General features: G+C 36.9%; 1 long non-coding RNA gene across 1 annotated transcript; it reads left to right on the top strand.

The window, feature by feature from the left end:
* Positions 1-6,963: 6,963 nt before the first annotated feature.
* LOC125256190 lies at positions 6,964-7,736 on the top strand. Its single transcript, XR_007182072.1, has 3 exons — positions 6,964-7,089; positions 7,336-7,398; positions 7,573-7,736. It is a non-coding gene; the product is annotated as an uncharacterized LOC125256190 (long non-coding RNA).
* Positions 7,737-13,273: the final 5,537 nt, after the last annotated feature.

The raw sequence follows: 13,273 nt of genomic DNA, 5'->3' as shown, positions 1-13,273 counted from the left end.
TCTGGATCAGCCTGGATCCAGCACCCGGCAAACCTCAGGATAAGCAGAGAGACGTATTAGCTAGATGCCATTCTTATTCTGTTACAGGTTTTGTGTTATAGGAAATGTTCTCGGTTCCGGCCGACCTATTATTGCAGCGTAACAATCCTTTAACGGATTTGAAAAATGTTAATGTATTGATAATGTGTTATGTGTATGCAAGAGCAGGAGTGTTTTTAGTCAGATTTAAACTGAAGAGTGTGTCTGCTTCCCGAACAATCAGGAAGATTGTTCCAGAGTTTAGGTGCTAATAGGAAAAGGATCTGCCACCTTCAGTTGATTTTGATATTCTGGGTATTATCAACTGGCCTGAATTCTGAGATCGCAATAGACGTGAAGGACTATAATGCACCAAGAGCTCGCTTAGATATTGGGGAGCTAAACCATTTAGAGCTTTATAAGTAAGTAGCAAGATTTTAAAGTCTATACGATGTTTAATAGGGAGCCAATGTAATGTTGACAGAACTGGGCTAATATGGTCATACGTTCTGGTTCTAGTAAGAACAGCTAGCTGCCGCATTTTGGACCAACTGTAGTCTGTTTAAAAGCCGAGCAGAACAACCACCCAGTAGAGCGTTACAGTAATCTAGTCTTGAGGTCATGAATGCATGAACCAACTGTTCCGCATTTGTCATTGAGAGCATATGTCGTAATTTAGATATATTTTTTAGATGGAAGAAGGCGGTTTTACAGATACTAGAAACATGACTTTCAAATGAAAGATTGGTATCAAAGAGCACACCCAGGTTCCTAACTGAGGACGAAGATTTAATGGAGCACCCGTCAAGTGTTAGAGAGTATTCAAGGTTTTTTCGTGAGGAAGTTTTTGGTCCAAAGATTAGGATATCAGTTTTTTCTGAATTTAATAATAAGAAATTTCTTGTCATCCAGTTTTTAATGTCAGCTATGCATTCTGTTAGTTTTGTGAATTTGTAGGTTTCGTCAGGGCGCGAGGAAATATAGAGCTGAGTATCGTCAGCGTAGCAGTGAAAACTAACACCATGCTTCCTAATTATCTCTCCTAAGGGCAGCATGTACAGAGTGAAAAGCAACGGTCCTAGTACTGAGCTTTGTGGTACTCCATATTGAACTTGTGATCGATACGACATCTCTTCATTAACTACTACAGACTGATAACGGTCAGATAAGTAAGATTTGAACCATGCCAAAGCAATTCCACTAATGCCAATATAGTTTTCAAGTCTTTTTAAAAGAATGTTGTGATCGATAGTGTTAAAAGCAGCACTGAGATCTAATAACACTAATAGAGAAATACAGCCACGATCGGATGATAAGAGTAGATCGTTTGTAACTCTAACGAGAGCAGTCTCAGTACTATGGTATGGTCTAAATCCTGCCTGGAAATCCTCACAGATTCCATTTCTTTCTAAAAAGGAACACAGTTGTGTTGAAACTGCCTTTTCTAGTATCTTTGACAGAAAAGGTAGATTCGAGATTGGCCTGTAATTTACTAAATCTCTCGGATCTAGTTGAGGTTTTTTAATAAGAGGTTTAATAATAGCCTGCTTAAAAGTTTTTGGCACGTATCCTAGTGTTAACGATGAATTAATTATATCAAGAAGTGGACCTACGACCTCTGGAAGCATTTCTTTCAGTAGTTTAGTCGGCATTGGGTCTAACATACATGTTGTTGATTTTGATGATTTGATAAGTTTAGATAATTCTTCCTCTCCTATAGCGGCGAATGATTCTAGTTTTGCCTCAGGGACACTACAGTGCACTGTCTGAAGCGAAACTGTAGACTTTGCATGTTTATAATTTTCTCTCTAATATTGTCAATCTTGCAAGTAAAGAAGTTCATAAAGTCATTACTGCTGTGCTCTTTGGAAACGTCAGCAGTTGAATCTCTGTTTCTAGTTAATTTAGCCACTGTGTCAAATAAGTACCTAGGATTATGTTTGTTTTCTATTAAGAGATTTGAAAAATAAGTAGATCTAGCATTTCTTATAGCCGTTCTATACTCAATCATTTTTTCTTTCCACGAAAGGCGAAAAAACTTCTAGTTTTGTTTTCTTCCAACTACGTTCAGCTTTTCTCACAACTCGTTTTAGAGCCCGAGTGTGCTCATCATACCACGGCGTTGGATTAGTTTCCTTAATCTTCTTTAGACGTAAAGGAGCGACTGCATCTAATGTGCTGGAAAAGAGAGAGCCAATAGTTTCTGTTGCAGCATCGAGTTCTTCTAAGTTGTCAGGTATACTAAGGCGATGAAACTGCTCGGGGAGATTATTTATAAAGCAATCTTTAGTGGTAGAAGTGATGGTTCTACCATATTTATGGCTGGGTGGTGGTTTTGTAGCCTTGGCTAACTGTATTATACACGACACTAAATAATGATCTGATATATCATCGCTCTGCTGTAGAATTTCAACAGCATCAATATCAATTCCATGCGACAGTATTAGATCTAAGGTATGATTACGACAATGAGTGGGTCCTGACACGTGTTGTCTAACTCCAATAGAGTTTAAAATGTCTGCAAATGCCAATCCAAATGCGTCTTTATTATTATCTACATGGATATTAAAATCACCAACAACAAGGACTTTATCCGCAGCCAGTACTAACTCTGATAGAAAATCAGCAAATTCTTTGATAAAGTCAGTATGGTGCCCTGGTGGCCTGTATACAGTAGCCAGCACAAATGTCAACTTACATAATGTTACATAAAGCACCATCACTTCAAAGGAATTATATTTGAAATTCTTTTGAATGATTCTGAATATATTACTATAAATTACAGCAACACCTCCCCCTTTGCCTTTCTGTCGAGGATTGTGTCGATAGTCATAACCTTGAGGACTAGACTCATTTAAAATAATGTAATCGTCTGGTTTTAGCCAGGTTTCTGTCAAACACAGCAAGTCTAGTTTATTTTCTGTGATAATTTCATTTACAATAAGTGCTTTTGAAGAAATAGATCTAATATTCAGTAGCCCAAGCTTTATCATTTGTTTATCTAATTTATCTGTGATTTTCATTTTTTGAACATCAATTAAATTTTTACCCTTAAAAGGTTTCGGAAGTTTTTTGTATTTACTAGTTCGAGGTACAGACACAGTCTCTATGTGATAATATCTAGGTGAAAGAGTTTCTATGTGCTGTGAATTATTTGAGTTCTGTGACATACAATGAGGTATGAACAGAGTTTTGGTTATTTCGTTAAAAACACTGTAAAAATAATAAGCAGAGGGTTCATACAGACATGAATGTCTTGTCTGCGATGGATGGTCCACAGCGCATCCGTCGCATTCCGTCTTAAGTTTTTTGTCAATCAGATGTTCCAGGAGCACAACAATCACCGCTTTAATAAGTTTAATTCCTTCAATTCCCAAACAACCATCTGATTCATCAAGGGTAATGTCAGACTCAGCAGTGGGAGCAGAGATGTGTCCGGTAGCTCCGTAGTTTACGAGGAAAGACAAGTTATGATAACCCAGTTCGGTACAGAGCTTGCTTAGCCAGAAGTCGGGTCTCTGATGACATCCGCTCACCGATGTTGGTGACGGTCCAGCCACAGGGCTAAGAGGTGAAGTAGCAGGTGCGCTCTCTTGAGACATAATGCATGAATGATGTAGACCCTCCCATCCGTGACTATATTAATGGTTGTAAAATGTAGGCGGAGCTACACTCTGAACGCCACGCCTGGTAGGTACGCACCATTCAGGGTGAAACAGTTTTACTTTGATACCGTTATACCTTTCAAACGCGTCGCACCACTTAAACAATTGGTCTATTTTAGCAAAAATGTCCTCCAACACAGGTATATCTTTCCACTGGAACATGAATTTAAGGTCGTAGTATTTCAGGTGATCGGCCTCTGATATAGGCCATGAACATTCAGGCAGCCCCTTTCCAAAATCACTGCAGAGGATATAAACATAGTCATCCGCATATTTGTTGATATGATCTCTGAGTAGCCTGTATCTTGTCCCCATGGTTACCCCTTTCCATTCAGCGATGAACAACGGTTCGTCACGTCCTTCTTTCAGATCGCGCCACACTTGTGTGTAAAACAGAATCCAATCCTTTTCTGTGAAAAGCAGATCGGGGTCGTCTGTTGATTTTGTTGTAAATCTCTCGTCATTATCCACATTGATCAATTTGACCTTGCGGCTAATCTTGTTGAAGTCGTACGTACACACGCGGTTGCCGGATAAATGAAAGTCATATCTGACTCGGTCCTCGTTGTTATGCAGGAATTTGGACAAACACGGTCCTCTGAAATGGTTTCCTCGGTGCAAGAGACAGATCTTCCCATTGCATCATCAATGCTTCTCTCAGGAGTTTTAGGTAGAGATGCTTCAGCCATTGTTACAGATTAGTATTCTGTTTACGTAAAATCACAAGTCTCGTATCTTGCATTTATGCACACTGCTGAATCATTTTTAAACACCCCTCCACAAGAAAGACGCATGCGCAATCTATCGCTCTGGTGTTGAGCGGCGTGTTAGGGAGGTGTCTGACGTCGATGTTTGGAGGTGTGTTAGGGGCGGAGACTCGGGAGCGTTTTCACTCACCGTTCTGACTTCATTCTGTATCTGACGACGCAGAGGAAAGGATGTGTTTCACAGAGCAGTAAGAAATATTTATTGTTAGAAATGTTTTTGCTTTTTAAGTCATTTGTCTTTTAACAACACTATTTAATATACTTAATGATAATGCGTTTGTTTGATACTTTTGTTAAAATCTTCTGTTTAATTAATTAATTAACGTCCTTTTTTTAAATTTCATCCTATCTTTCGGCATTGAGGTGGGCCTGTTAGGGGCGGATGACGTTGATGTTTGGAGGAGTGTTAGGGGCGGAGACTCGGGAGCGTTTTCACGCACCATTCTGACTTCATTCTGTATCTGACAACGCAGAGAAAGGATGTGTTTCACAGAGCAGTAAGAAATATTTATTGTTAGAAATGTTTTTGCTTTTTAAAAGTCATTTGCCTTTTAACAACACTATTTAATATACTTAATGATAATGCGTTTGTTTGATACTTTTGTTAAAATATTCTGTTTAATTAATTAATGTCCTTTTTTAAATATACATTCTATCTTTCGGCATTGAGGCGGGCGTGTTAGGGATGAGTCTGACGTCGATGTTTGGAGGAGTGTTAGGGGCGGAGACTTGTGAGCGTCTTCACAGGCCGTTCTGACTTCATTCTGAATTTGCCAGGGATGAGATAGGACGTGTTTCACATAGCAGTGAAGAATTATTTATTGTTAAAAAACTTTAAAAGTAAATGTTAGAAATGTTTTTGCTTGAAAAACCCATTTGTATTTTAACAGCTATCGCTTGATATACTTAATGTGCTTAATGTTACTTAGTGCACTTGTTTTATACTTTTGTTTCAGAAAATCTAACAACATTTTAAATTGTCTTTGTGTTTTAATTGTACAATTCATTAATGTCTTTTAAAAACATTTAAATATGTGAAATAACTTTCTTTAATAAAAACATCCCTTAAAAACCCAATGCCTGGCACCCCGATACACTGTTTTACATTTTAAAGTTTAACCACCGTTTTCAAACATTTTCACTTCAAAAACACACAAAACCCAAAACACAGTCATAAATTCCTTAGTAGTGGTAATAGGGAGGGATAGTGGGGTAGTGGGGGGAGGACAAAAACAGGTGGCCAAAACAGGTGTCCAAACAGGTGTCCAGTCCGGTGGGAGGTGGTGGGAGGGAGGGGTGGGGGGAATATTTTTATGAGGTGCCATAAATCAATCATTCTGACATATAGTGCAGTATAATCCTCTCTGTAGTGCAATTTTGACATAAGAGCCTAAAAAAATAATAAATGATAAACCAAAACAAACATTTGCAGTGCAATTTTGACATATCAGCCTAAGAAGATAATAATAAATAATAATCCAAAACAAGCATTTATCCACAGTAGTGCAATTTTGACATAACAGCCTAAAAAATAATAATAAATAATAAACCAAAACAAATATTTGCAGTGCAATTTTGACATAAAAGCCTAAAAAATAATAAATAATAAACCAAAAATAACATTTGCAGTGCAATTTTGACATAACAGCCCAAAAAAAAAAAAAAATAAACCAAAACAAACATTTGCAGTACAATTTTGACGACATAGCCTAAAATAAATAAATAAACCAAAACAAACATTTGCAGTGCAATTTTGACATAACAGCCTATAATAATAATAATAATAATAATAATAATAATAAATAATAAACCAAAACAAACATTTGCAGTGCAATTTTGACATAACAGCCTATAATAATAATAATAATAATAATAAGAATAAATAATAAACCAAAACAAACATTTGCAGTGCAATTTTGACATAACAGCCTAAAAAAGAATAAATAATAAACCAAAACAAACATTTGCAGTGCAATTTTGACATAACAGCCCAAAAAAAATAAAAAAATAAACCAAAACAAACATTTGCAGTACAATTTTGACGACATAGCCTAAAATAAATAAATAAACCAAAACAAACATTTGCAGTGCAATTTTGACATAACAGCCTATAATAATAATAATAATAATAATAATAATAAATAATAAACCAAAACAAACATTTGCAGTGCAATTTTGACATAACAGCCTATAATAATAATAATAATAATAATAATAAATAATAATAAACCAAAACAAACATTTGCAGTGCAATTTTGACATAACAGCCTAAAAAAGAATAAATAATAAACCAAAACAAACATTTGCAGTGCAATTTTGACATAACAGCCTAAAAAAATAAATAAATAAATAAACCAAAACAAACATTTTCAGTGTAATTTTGACATGACATAGCCTAAAAAATAAAATAAAATAAATAATAAACCAAATCAAACATTTGCAGTGCAATTTTGACATAATAGCCTAAAAAATAATAATACAAAACTTACCATTATTTATGTAACGGGATAAATATAGTTCGAGGGTTGTTTAAAAAAATCCTGCTGTAATGTGTTCGCGCTTCCTATTGGCTGCGCTGGTGGTGCTATAGCCCACTGAGTTCGAACGATCTGCCGCAGAGCTAGAGAAAACTGCTGTGGGTGAGTCGTTTCTGCTCCAGCTTTGTGTTAAAGGTTAAAAATATGAGTTTCTTATCGAATGTTAGACAATGTATGAAGGGGATTGCACATATTGAACACTAATTGATTTCTAGAGTGTGTTTTCTGTTATCTCCGGTTTCTGTATTTTTGTGTATTTGATAGTTTTCATGAACTCGATCTTTCCATGTGCGCCATTTTCCCATGTGCTCTCTAACAAAGTGAAATGTTTTTTTTTTTTTTGAATAGATGGAGCTGTATTACATCTACATCACTCACTACTCTCTCTCTATTTTCCACTGCTCTGTGCAGGTAATTGTTTTTGTCAAATACCCTTTAAGAATTTACTGTGTTTAAGCTGTTTTGTAAAGCATTAAATTTAAGAGAAAGATGAAAATAAATTGTATTGATAAAGTCTGTATAATTTTCTGGTGTTTTATTTTTGTTTAGTACAACATAATGTGAATAAATAGTTTATTGTTATAGTGAGAACAGCAGAGCTGGAGAGAACTGCTGTGGATGGAGCTGTATTACATCTACATCACTCACTACTCTCTCTCTTTTCCACTGCTCTGTGCAGGAAATAAATTCAAATATCATCCACATTCTGGGTGTGTGTGCTGTTGAAGTGAGGGGGAAACCGGGCCAGATTAACCATAGGTCATATATATATATATATATATATATATATATATATATATATATATATATATATATATATATATATATTATGAATCCATTTTGATTAATTTGAGGAAAAATGTGTTTTCTTTACCAAGAAAGCGGCAAGATGAAAACCTCTATTTTCTGTTTCAAACTTTCACATAGCATCTTTTGGTTATAAAAACATTAAAAATTCAAATCTAGATTTTGATTTCTAAAGGTTTATTACAAAAACAGATTATTTTTTCTCCAAAATGCAATAAATCCATGACACTTTTTTTTTTTTTTTCCTCAAAATGCAATTAATCCATCGATTTAAAAGTTATTTTTCATATTGAAAATACACATCAGAGTAAGTTGATTCACATATATGACAGCCTCTGAACTTTGTCAATACTAATCTTATATACAGGCATTTGACTAAAAATACATTCAGTCATCATTCCCAAAATGAATTCAACGAATCATCTTGTTAATGTTATAAGTCTCCGTTTGTCATTACCTATTAAAGAGTATCTGGCGCCACCGCACGGTTAAAATAAAAACATTTGCCAAGTACATTGGTATTAAAGGTGCCCTAGAACGTTCTTTCACAATATGTAATATAAGTCTAAGGTGTCCCCTGAATGTGTCTGTGAAGTTTCAGCTCAAAATAACCCATAGATTTTTTTTTTTATTAATTTTTTTTAACTGCCTATTTTGGGGCATCATTAACTATGCACCGATTCAGGCTGCAGCCCCTTTAAATCTCGCACTCCCTGCCCCCCCGAGCTCTCGACTATAAATCAGTGCATAAACAAAGTTCACACAGCTAATATAACCCTCAAATTGATCTTTACAAAATGTTCATCATGCATGCTGCATGCATGCTTCAGGTCATGTGAGTATAGTATTTATTTGGATGTTTACATTTGATTCTGAATGAGTTTGATAGTGCTCTGTGGCTAACGGGCTAATGTTACACTGTTGGAGAGATTTATAAAGAATGAAGTTGTGTTTATGAATTATACAGACTGCAAGTGTTTAAAAATGAAAATAGTGACGGCTCTCTTGTCTCCGTGAATACAGTAATAAACTATGGTAACTTTAACCACATTTAACAGTAGATTAGCAACATGTTAACGAAACATTTAGAAAGACAATTTACAAATATCACTAAAAATATCATGGATCATGTCAGTTATTATTGCTCCATCATTTTTCGGTATTGTCCTTGCTTGCTTACCTAGTCTGATGATTCAACTGTGCAGCTCCAGACGTTAATACTGGCTTGTGTAATGCCTTGAACAGAACATGGGCTGGCATATGCAACTATTGGGGCGTACATATTAATGATCCCGACTGTTACGTAACAGTCTGTGTTATGTTGAGATTCGCCTGTTCTTCTGAGATTTTTTAAACAAATGAGATTTACATAAGGAGGAAACAATGGTGTTTGAGACTCCCTGTATGTCATTTCCATGTACTGAACTCTTGTTATTCAACTATGCCAAGGTAAATTAAATATTTTATTCTAGGGCACCTTTAAAAACGGCTTTTAAAAACTGTTCATGATTCAGTTTTGGGGACTGTGACAAATTTGATGCTGTTGTGGAACAAGCAACAGCCGGCATTTTTCCTCCTCCTGACTCACGTGCCTCATCTTCTTAATCTCCTCATGTAAATGATTACATTTCGATGACTTGCGTTTGTTCCCCACCGCAGAAACCACCACATGTTCATCAATGCCATCAAAATGATCCATTTTTCTGTTTTTGTTGATCACAAAGTACAAAGTAGATAAGGAAAACTAGGATGCCAGGTGTATTCAGAGCGCCGCCATTACTGTTTACAGTGCGTTGAATGGTGTGCTGTGATTGGTTGAGCATATATATATCGCATTCTGCAGAGAAGGGAGACTGGTGTTTTGGTTTTGGAAAGAAAGGGAGAAAACATGACAGAATAACACGACAGCTATCGCTTTTTGCGCAAAATTAATAAATGACTTTTCAATACCGACCAGATACAATACTGATTTTGGCGGAAACTGATTTTTTTATTTATTTTTTTTTTTAAATTGAGTTTATCGCATTTTGGAACCAAACTCTTCATATATATATATATATATATATATATATATATATATATATATATACATTTATACCTGAAATATTTTCCCAACAGAAGCATGCAGCAGAGGAAACAAGCAGTGAAGAAAAAAAAACATGTTTAAAAAAGATTTTAGCCAAGATTTTAGAGACTAAAAGATTTTTTTTTTTAGAGAACTATTATACATTTTAGAGACAGCTGACATTGTTGGAAACTTGTAAATTGCTCTATAATGCAAACATTAACCAAATAAATAAACAAAATAACATGCTGAAAGAGCAATTTTACGAAGCTGGAGGGTTGTCATTTCCTGGCTTTTTTTTCCCCCCTAAAACGTCATTCCTCCAGCACAGCCCTCCATTCACCATATGACTGAGGCTGCGTTCCAGTTCGGTTTTTAAATGCCCTTCCCTCGCTAACTTCCCTCGGTCTCGTTGACTCGGATGTACGTCATTGCTTACGTTGCACGAGTGCCCACTTCTGGTGGAACCTTTGCAATGGGCTGAACTGGAATGTCCTAAGCCCTTGATCACTTGGAATCCGCAATGGAGCGGATTTATTTTTTATTTTTTCCCCTTACAAATTTGTTTAATACAGCATTCTATATGTATATATATGTGTGTTTTAAATGTTTAAAAAAATAATTAATATCATAGAATTGTTTGTGGTAGGGTAAATTAAACGCGATATGCGGTGACGTCATAATCGTGTTGCATTGTGGGTTATGGAGCTGCCTGAAGTGTACATGTGAAGTAGACACGCTCCCTCGGTTAAAATCGAGGGAGCGAGGGTCTTGTCCATGTAAACTTCCCTCGTCCACTTCACGAAAGTGGAACGCACTTCAAAATGGCGACAGGGATTCCCCCGAGGGGAAGTGTGTAGGGAAATTTGCGAGTGCGTGTCTAAAACTGGAGTGGAACGCAGCCTGAGTCTCAGACTTTTTGCAGTACCAGTTACCAAAGTACTGAAGATGTGATGGTGGCCTGTTGAAGACCATGTCGTGAGCAATAAATCTTACCTTTCATTATGCAGAATTGTTTATTTGTTTCTAGACCTGTCAAAGCAGCCACGGTTACATTAAGTCAACTGCGTCAATTACTTGAACCCTCTGTGTACCCCTCAGCTGCTTAAAGTTTAGGCTTAGTGGTAACAATGCTATTTACTCACTATATTTGTGACTGTTGCAGCATTAACTTCTGGGAGCTGGATGGTGGTCTCGCTCATCACCTTAGCATTGGTGAGGATGCACTCTCGGATGTGCTTGTAAGCACGTGCTACCATTGTGAAGCGGGACACCCTCACTCCATCACAGTGCACTGCTTTTGGGTAGAGAACACAGAGCCTTGTGAAGATGGCCTCCACCACTCGGTTGCCGCCACTGTGTAGGACTATGAGCCCCAACGAAACACCTGCAAATTACAACAGAATACATATTATTAAAGTTGCCCTAGAATGCTTTTTCACAAGGTGTAATAAGTCTAAGGTGTCCACTGAATGTGTCTGTGAAGTTTCAGCTCAAAATACCCCATAGATTTTTTTTTTTTAATTAATTTTTGTAACTGCCTATTTTGGGGCATCATTAAAGCTGCAGTAGGTAACTTTTGTAAAAATTAATTTTTTACATATTTGTTAAACCTGTCATTATGTCCTGACAGTAGAATATGAGACACATAATCTGTGAAAAAATCCTCCCAGTGGTCCTATTGCCATTTGCAGAAGAAACAATTGCCATTTCCCGGTAAGAAACAACCAGTCAGAGCCAGGAGGAGTGTCTTAGCAGTGTCAATTAAGCTTGCGTGCGCGCTGATCACACCCCTCTCATGCACAGCGTGTACAGGCGTTCAAATTCAAGATTACCGGTGTGCCACAGCTTTGCTTATGCCGGACAAACAATCCAAACTGCCAATTCCTCGAGTGGCACCTGCTCATAAAAATAAAGACGGGTAAACGGAAAAAGACAGATGACAATGATAAAAAAGCCAAAAAAAAAAAGAATTAGATAGAGCCCGAAATAAAATTAGGGTAAATATCAGAGCGGCTTTTCCAAGGTGGAGCGAGCTACATGTCCTGAAAGGATTAAAAACCGATGCAGAGTTAGCCACATTTCTGCTTGACAAGTAAGTATCCCTGCTTGATTTGTTTCATTTTTTAAGAACTACACAACTAAGATCATTTCAAAACAGGCCTGCCCGTCCCCTGCCTGATGCTCCACACACACCACAGCTTCCTCTTCTCCCCGCCCGTTGACTCCTTGAAGTCGCTGTGGGTGTGAATTCCTCATCGGAGCCCATTGACTGTCAAAACTCTAGCCGCATAACATACAGATAAAATGTAACGCACTGTGCAAAGCAACTATTGAAACCTACTAATTCACTGGCTTGTCATGTTGCTGAAATAATGTACTAGCAAACCTTATTTAGCATTACATATCGATAGAATAATTACTTGCATACTGTAACGTTAGTTACCATTATCTTACTAGCTATTTATTACTTATAGAAATAGTGCAATGTCATATAGTTACATTAATTTACATGTATTGCAAAATACGTAATGTTTTGAGGACCAAGTTTGTAGTCAAAGTATGGGCAGGCCATAGTCAATGTAAATCATATTGTTGATGTTTTGTCCGTATCCAGTGAATGTGCCATAACTGTTTATCCGCCGTCATCGGTGGCCCTGCTTGCTTACTAGCCTGCGCGTTCACGGCAGGCTCCGTTGTGATGGGGGAGGAGCTGTGGAGGGAGGGCTGTAGCACAGCATAGAGCAAGGGGGAGTGACCTGTGAGTTGTGCTTGTTCAAATTTTCAGGCTAAGTCAACGTTTTCTAAAAACTCCCTACTGCAGCTTTAAATATGCGCTGATTCAGGCTGCTTCCCCTTCAATTACTCGCGCTCCCCGCCCCCGAGCTCGCGACTCTAATATATTGCATAAACAAAGTTCACAGCTAATATAACCCTCAAAATGGATCTTCACAAAATGTTCGTCATGCATGCTGCATGCATGCATCAGATCATGTACAGTGTCCTCCACAAATATTGGCACCCTTAGTAAATATGAAAAAAAGGCGGCTGTGAAATAAATCTGCATTGTTTATCTTTTTGATCTTTCATTCAAAAAATTCACAAAATTCTAACCTTTCATTGAAGGAAAATAATTGAAAATGGGTGGAAAAGCTCATTATGAAATAAATGTTTTTTTCTAGTTCAGGTTGGCCACAATTATTGGCACCCAAGTATTGCAATGTCATTTTCCCAAGATAACAGCTCTGAGTCTTCTTCTATAATGCCTGATGAGTTTGGAGAACACCTGAGAAGAGATCAGATGTTGGTGGTGATTCTCTTCAGTTCACTCCACTCATTTTCTTTAGGTTTCAGGTCAAGGAACTGGGATGGCCATGGCAGAAGCTTCATTTTGTGCTCAGTGACACATTTTTG

Source organism: Megalobrama amblycephala, linkage group LG21 (assembly GCF_018812025.1).
Source record: "Megalobrama amblycephala isolate DHTTF-2021 linkage group LG21, ASM1881202v1, whole genome shotgun sequence".
NCBI lineage: Eukaryota > Metazoa > Chordata > Actinopteri > Cypriniformes > Xenocyprididae > Megalobrama > Megalobrama amblycephala.
Note: the sequence above shows the minus strand (reverse complement) of the source record. Positions and strands in the feature narration are given on the sequence as shown.